Raw genomic sequence first — 6,249 nt, forward strand, 5'->3', positions numbered from 1 at the left:
GTTGGAAATGGCTCAACACACCATCTTCTCTTTTAAATCAGCCCTGAACCTTTCAGTGCCAATGCTGACGTAGAGTCGACAAGTTTGGATTTATCTACGTAATCAAACTTAAAAAAAAGAAAAGAATGTTAACGCCCTCTAATCAGAGATGGGCGACCCACCTCCCCCAGCCCTTGTCCTTGAGTGTGAGTCTGTGAAACAGAGCTCATTTTCAAATATATGTTGATCGAGACTCATCAGTCAGAGGAGTTTACCTACCAACCATGTGCCTTTATTACATTTTCTAACAATCTTGAATTTCTCTCAATTTACAGAAATTGTTATATTATCTCTTCATTTGAAATTTTGGTGCAATGGGTCAGTCTTTTGCTTTTGGTGGCTGTAGATGCACCACCAGACAACTAGGTCAGTCGGGCTAGGGGAGCAGTCGCCCATCTCTTTCTGCCGCCGGAAACCGTGGCCCCTCTTGCGGGGCCTCTTCCACCTGCGGTGTTGGAGTGTCTTGCGGGGAGGTGTTCGATGCCGCGCTGGAAGGCTGTGTAGGGGACTGGGTATGGCGGTGTGTGGCCGCGAGCCAGCAAAGCGCCTGGCCCTTTTTGCAGATCTCCTCAGCTACTCCTGCCTCACACACCCTGCCATGCCATGCCCTTTCCCACCCCACTCCTCAGTCCCTCCCTGCTCGCCCCCCCCCCCCAGCCCCTTTCCCACTTTTGAGCATTTTTCAAAATTATGCAGTGGGTGGAGTTAGGCTCAGACAGGAGAAGTTACATTTTAATTTAAAGCTGATAAAACACATTTACACTTAAACATGAGAAATGTGGCACTTTATAGTGAACAACAGGGGGTCTAAAGAATAGATTGTTTTTCATTTAAATGTCTGGAAGAGCTCAATAATTGTCAAATCATATTTTAGTTCCTTTTTGTGAGTTGATATAAATGTAACTGATTGTGTTAAATGGGCATATGATATTGTCTCATATTGATTGCAGGCCCCTGAATCAAATTGAATTCATACTGTGGCAGACTTTGTGATATCAGCAAATATATTGTTGAAAGAATCAATATAATATTGTATATTGATGAAACTTGTGATTTATACCCCTAATATTTATTTTTTTTTAAAAACCTCACTCTTTTGCCTGCTCTTGTGCTGCCAGGATCAGAGCCTCGGTGCTGTCCTTCAGACATATCTTTTCTAGCCACTGGTAGGATTTTGCAATGTCAGCAACTTCCTCTGTTTGCCGATGGTACATCCTATAGAGGGGCTTGGTCTTCCACAATGTCTCCTCTTTGTCTTCCTCATCACCCTCTGTCATTTGCTGCCTGAGGTGCTCACTGAGCAGTTCGTCCTTGTGGGGGGGGCATCTTCCTGATATACTCTTGGATGCTCCTTGTTTCATCCTGGATTGTGGCTCAACACTCACCAATCCTCTGCCCCCCTCTTTTCACTGCTCACACTGTCTGAGGGGGCTGGACTTTGGGTGGAATCCTCTGTGTATTGTGAGGAGTTTTCATGTCTTGACATCTGTGGCCCACTTATTGTCCCAGCTGGGTATCTGATGACTGGTATGGTGTACATGTTGATGGCTTAGATCTTAATCTTACCATTGAGCTGGCTTCTCAGGACCTGCCTTACTCTCTGGAGGTATTTGGCTGTGGCTGACCTCCTTGCTTTTTTGTCATGGCTCCCATTGGCCTGTAGGATATCCAGGTACTTGTAACTGTCCTGTATACTGCAATCATGCCTTCTGGTAGCCCAACCTCTTCAGTCCTGATCATCTTCTCTCTCTTTGTCACCATTCACCCATATTTATCCAGTCCGAATGACATCCTGATGTCATCACTGTATATTCTGGTGAGGTGGATCAATGAATTAATGTCTCATTCACTCTTGGCATACAGCTTAATGTCATCCATGACATCCATGACTGATGGTTACCCCACTTCTGAACTTGTATCCATATTCACTGTTTGCGGTAATCTGACTGAGGGGGTTCAGGCCTATGCAGAACAGCAGCGGGGACAGCGCATCACCTTGGTATATGCCACGCTTGATGGTCACTTGTGCGATGGCCTTGGAGTTTGCCTCTGGGGTTGTTTTCCATAGCTGTATTGAGCTCTTGAGGAAGGTTATCAGTGTCCTGTTGGTCTTGTATAGTGCCAAGCACTTCAGTATCCATGTATGGGGCATTGAATCGTAGGCTTTCTTGTAGTCAATCCAGGTTGAGCTTAGGTTGGTTTGTCTGGTCTTAGAGTCTTGGGTGACTGCTCCTATCAACCAGTAACTGGTGCTTTGACCCTCTGGTGTTGTTTCCAGTGCCCTCTGAGTTTCGCTCATGTTTCAATCCCTGAGAGGAGCCAATCCTCCCATGTTGTGGAGAGGCAGGTTATTGGCCAGTAGTTCGAAGGTGTTGTACCCTTGTGGGGATCCTTCATGATCAGTGTTGTCCTGCCCTGTGTTAGCCAGTCAGTGGGAGTCAGTTGATTCATTTGTGTTGCCCAGGCGTTCATGGCATGCTGTTAGCTTTTTCAGCCAGTAGGCATGGATCATTTCAGGTCCCGGTGCTGTCCATTGAATGATAAGTAGGGGAGAGAGAATGACTGATGGAAACGGCAAGATGAAGAAAACTGCAATGGTTTGGACATGTGTCTAAAAAACTTTGGTAAATACCATTATACACGGTGGAGTTGAAGGCATGAAGAGAAGAAGACCTAGAAAGGATTCAATGGGAGGTGTAAAGGCATGGACAGGGCAAAGCATAGTGGAATGCAGCAGAAAAGCAGAGGATTGAGAAGTATGGCGAAAGATGGTGAAGATATTCAAGTGTCCCAACGGTTGAACGACCACGGGAGCCATTACATTAGTCATAGTCTTCTGTGTGTTTCTGAAACACCACTGAAAGTGTGCTGAAAAGTATTCACCAGTGATGTCACTGGCAGACACAACTTCAGTTTATTTGTATAATTTCAGTTTATATCATATATAGATAGATAGGTTTGAAAAGTGTGATTATTTCCCTTTAAAGCACTGTGGAACTTCAGTTAGTGATTTGCATACACATGAAACAAAGCCAGAATAGAGCTGAATCAGGGTGTTTCTTTCTATTTGAACTAACTCCTTACACTGACCAAATATATATCTCGTAAAGTAGGAACATGCTAAGGTGATGTGTTTTTCTTTTTTGTGCATAGCATCTCCCCTTACTGGACCAGAGGGGGAAAAAAAGTTTGACTGGACGACTCACCTTCCCACAGTTCCCTGGGGCAGCCAGGTCACTTGTCCCCACCTCTTAATTCACCAAGAAGAAGAGCGCCCTAGTTGTTATGGTTTCAGTACAGGATACAGGAGCACCTGCACCAACCACTGCCCCTATCAGCTGTGTGTGTGTGTGTGTGTGTGTGTGTGTGTGTGTGTGTGTGTGTGTGTGTGTGTGTGTGTGTGTGTGTGTGTGTGTGTGTGTGTGTGTGTGTGTGTGTGAGAGAGAGAGAGGGCGAGAGATAGACTTTGAGATTATACCTGTGATATCATCTAGGACACACTGACTGTGCACAGTAGTTTGAGTGTGAATGCTCGTGTGCCAGCGGAAGTGTATACTTGTGTACATAGCTACTCTGTTTCACCAACGTCATGGCGTTTCACTGCTCACACTGGCAGTCGCTGTGGCAGATGACTCAAGATGAAGGCGCAAGTGCTTTTGTAAAAGAGTTTAGTTTCTCTATGTTTCACTTCCCTCCGTGTTTTCTTCTGACTTTGTTCAGTGGCAATTGCATCCTCATGCCTCTGTTCCTTTGGCCATCTCTCAGCTCTGGTTTTCTTAAACCTGTGGGTTTGGAGCCAAAATGATTTCACATTGGTTTCTTTAGGTGGATCCCTTGCATGACATCAATGATAATTTGTTGTTATCTCCCTTGGTTTCCAGATAAGAATCCCTGGTTATTACCCTTTGAATGAACGAATAGCGGATTACATTGGTTTCGAGGCGAGAAAGTAACATTAGGTTTTGGATTAGGACAAAGATTTTCTTTGTTCACAAAATATAGCTCTATTTCAGTAAGTACTGCCCTGGGCCCCGGTTTTCCAAAACAATCTTCTTAAGCACCAACATAGTCGTTTGTTCTATTTTGGTTTTGAAGTCAGGTTTTGATGGGATATTTTTGAAGTTAAGTTCCTCTTTTTACTGTTTAATCAGTAATTCACATAGCAATTTTGTCATAGGAAGAAAAACTTATGATTGTTTATTTGAAGAGTGTATTTTTTAATAGTTATCAGATACAATTAAACACTTGTTATTTTTTCCCTTTTGCAGCAAACAAAAAATTTGAAGTTATGTTTTGCCACTAGATTGAATTGATATTTTATCATCAGCTTAATCCCCCATGTTTTATACCAGGGTCTTGGGATAAATATTTTGGCTTCACGTGGAAACTGTTTAAATTGTTTGATTTTACTTTCTTTGATTTCACTTTTTTACTTTTTATTTTAGAAATAAATGTTACATACATTTGTTCTTGTGGGTGCCCCAGAGGGCAATATAACTCAATCACCAGTCAACAAAGGAAATGTAATGGTGACATTGGCAAGCTGAGTATGCCTCCAGCTGAGATGAGTGTGATTGTTTTCTCTCACATTTTACAAATTGAAGCGTGTTGTCGTGTATTAGACAATCATAATCTTGGTTCCAGGGTGCGTCGGTGGAAACCAGCCTGTGTCTTTAAATGGGGTAAACAGTCACGTCAAAGGGGCAGCCAGGCTTAGCTCAATGTGAGCTGTTTACTATTCTGAATCCAGCAGGTTAATTTTTGAGGAACTTCAACAATACCAGTCAGTTTAGCTTGACTCGTATTATTGTGAAATAACTCAAACTTTATTGTACATACCAGATGTGTTTAGCCTTACTGTATTTAAATCTGTGTAATTCTCTAAAACATCAAGATACTTGTTGAATTTTTCTCCCATTTAACAGAGGTGAACTTGGTGCTAATGTTAACACAAACCCACAGTTTTTAAGGCAGTGAAGAGTGGCAATATTGCATTTGGATGATAAAAGAAAATTGCCATGGGTAATGTGATACACATTGAGAAGCAAAACTATACAAAAACAAATCAAACCCTCAGGTTGTCGTAAGAAAATGTTTATTTTGTGTCTAGGTGTTGCAAATTTGGTTCATTCTAAGCCTTTAGTGTGAACTGTGTCTGACCAATTGGACCTTGGGATTTCATCCAAGGCATCTTGGTACCAAGATATACCCCTACCCCCCCACTGCCTGACAGTAGAAAAAAGGTGACTGGTGTTCTTTTGAAAATTTGGCAGGGCTGTGATTTTTTTTTTCTTTCTGACATACGTCGGTCCATTCATTTCGACTCGAGATTAAAATTTTGCTGATTCATAAACCCCAACACACCCTCAGTTTTTGTGTGTTGTTGTGGTCACATCCCTGCCTGGCCCAGGGCTGTATAACTGTGGAAGGTAATCTGTGAAGGTTTTGTCAAACTCTAGTCATTCTGTACCTATAGTGGTTAACTGTTGAATCAAATTCCTGATGTATTCTTTAGCTATTTTAATTACCGTTAAAAGAAAATGCATTTTAGGACTTTTTTTGTCAACTGGGTATGACTTTGCTTGCTTTGTACATAAATGTGTTGATCATTATTAAAAACCTTTAAAAACAATCCACTGTCTGTCTTCATTTATATAGAACATTTAACACATTCAAAGGCAATACAGTGTGTTCCACACAGTAAAATATAGAAAAAGGTAATAGTGGGGGGGGGGATCAATGTGTAAAAGCAAATATAGAGGCAACTGAAATTAAAAATCCAAGTGTCACACTAAGATGGACAGTTCATTCCTTAAAAGCGAGAGAGCTGTTTTCAGTCTTTTTAAATAAGTCCATTGTTTAAATTTCCCCAGATCCTGTGGGTGGCTTTTCCAGATTTTGGGTCCATATGATTGGTATTGGTTCTTGCTCTGGTCCTTGTCCTTAAAAGCCTTGCAGCAGCTTTGTGAATCATTTGCAACTTGTTTATTGGCTTTTAGGAACAACAACACTAAACGAATTGTGTTGCAGTTTCAATTAGCTTGTCATAAGAGTTAACTCTTACAAAAATGCAAGCCCTTTCTAGGTATTTCTCAAGTTTTGCACATTGTTAATAAATGCCAAAATTTCGATTTGAATCTAAAATTACTCATGTTTCTTACTTGATGAGTGGTTTACCTTTATGAACAGTTTATTTAGGGATATTGACTC

At 41.6% G+C, this 6,249-nt stretch overlaps 1 protein-coding gene across 1 annotated transcript in view; it reads left to right on the plus strand.

Annotated features, from left to right (window-relative positions):
- Window positions 1–5,671, plus strand: part of sona (SON DNA and RNA binding protein a) — a 71,071-nt gene extending 65,400 nt beyond the window's left edge. The window contains exon 10 of the mRNA XM_056289433.1: window positions 3,193–5,671. The gene's annotated coding sequence lies outside the window, so the exon portion shown is untranslated. The remainder of the gene's footprint in view (window positions 1–3,192) is intronic.
- The last annotated feature ends 578 nt before the right edge of the window (window positions 5,672–6,249 follow it).

This window comes from Lampris incognitus, chromosome 11 (genome assembly GCF_029633865.1).
Source record: "Lampris incognitus isolate fLamInc1 chromosome 11, fLamInc1.hap2, whole genome shotgun sequence".
Classification (NCBI taxonomy): Eukaryota; Metazoa; Chordata; class Actinopteri; order Lampriformes; family Lampridae; genus Lampris; species Lampris incognitus.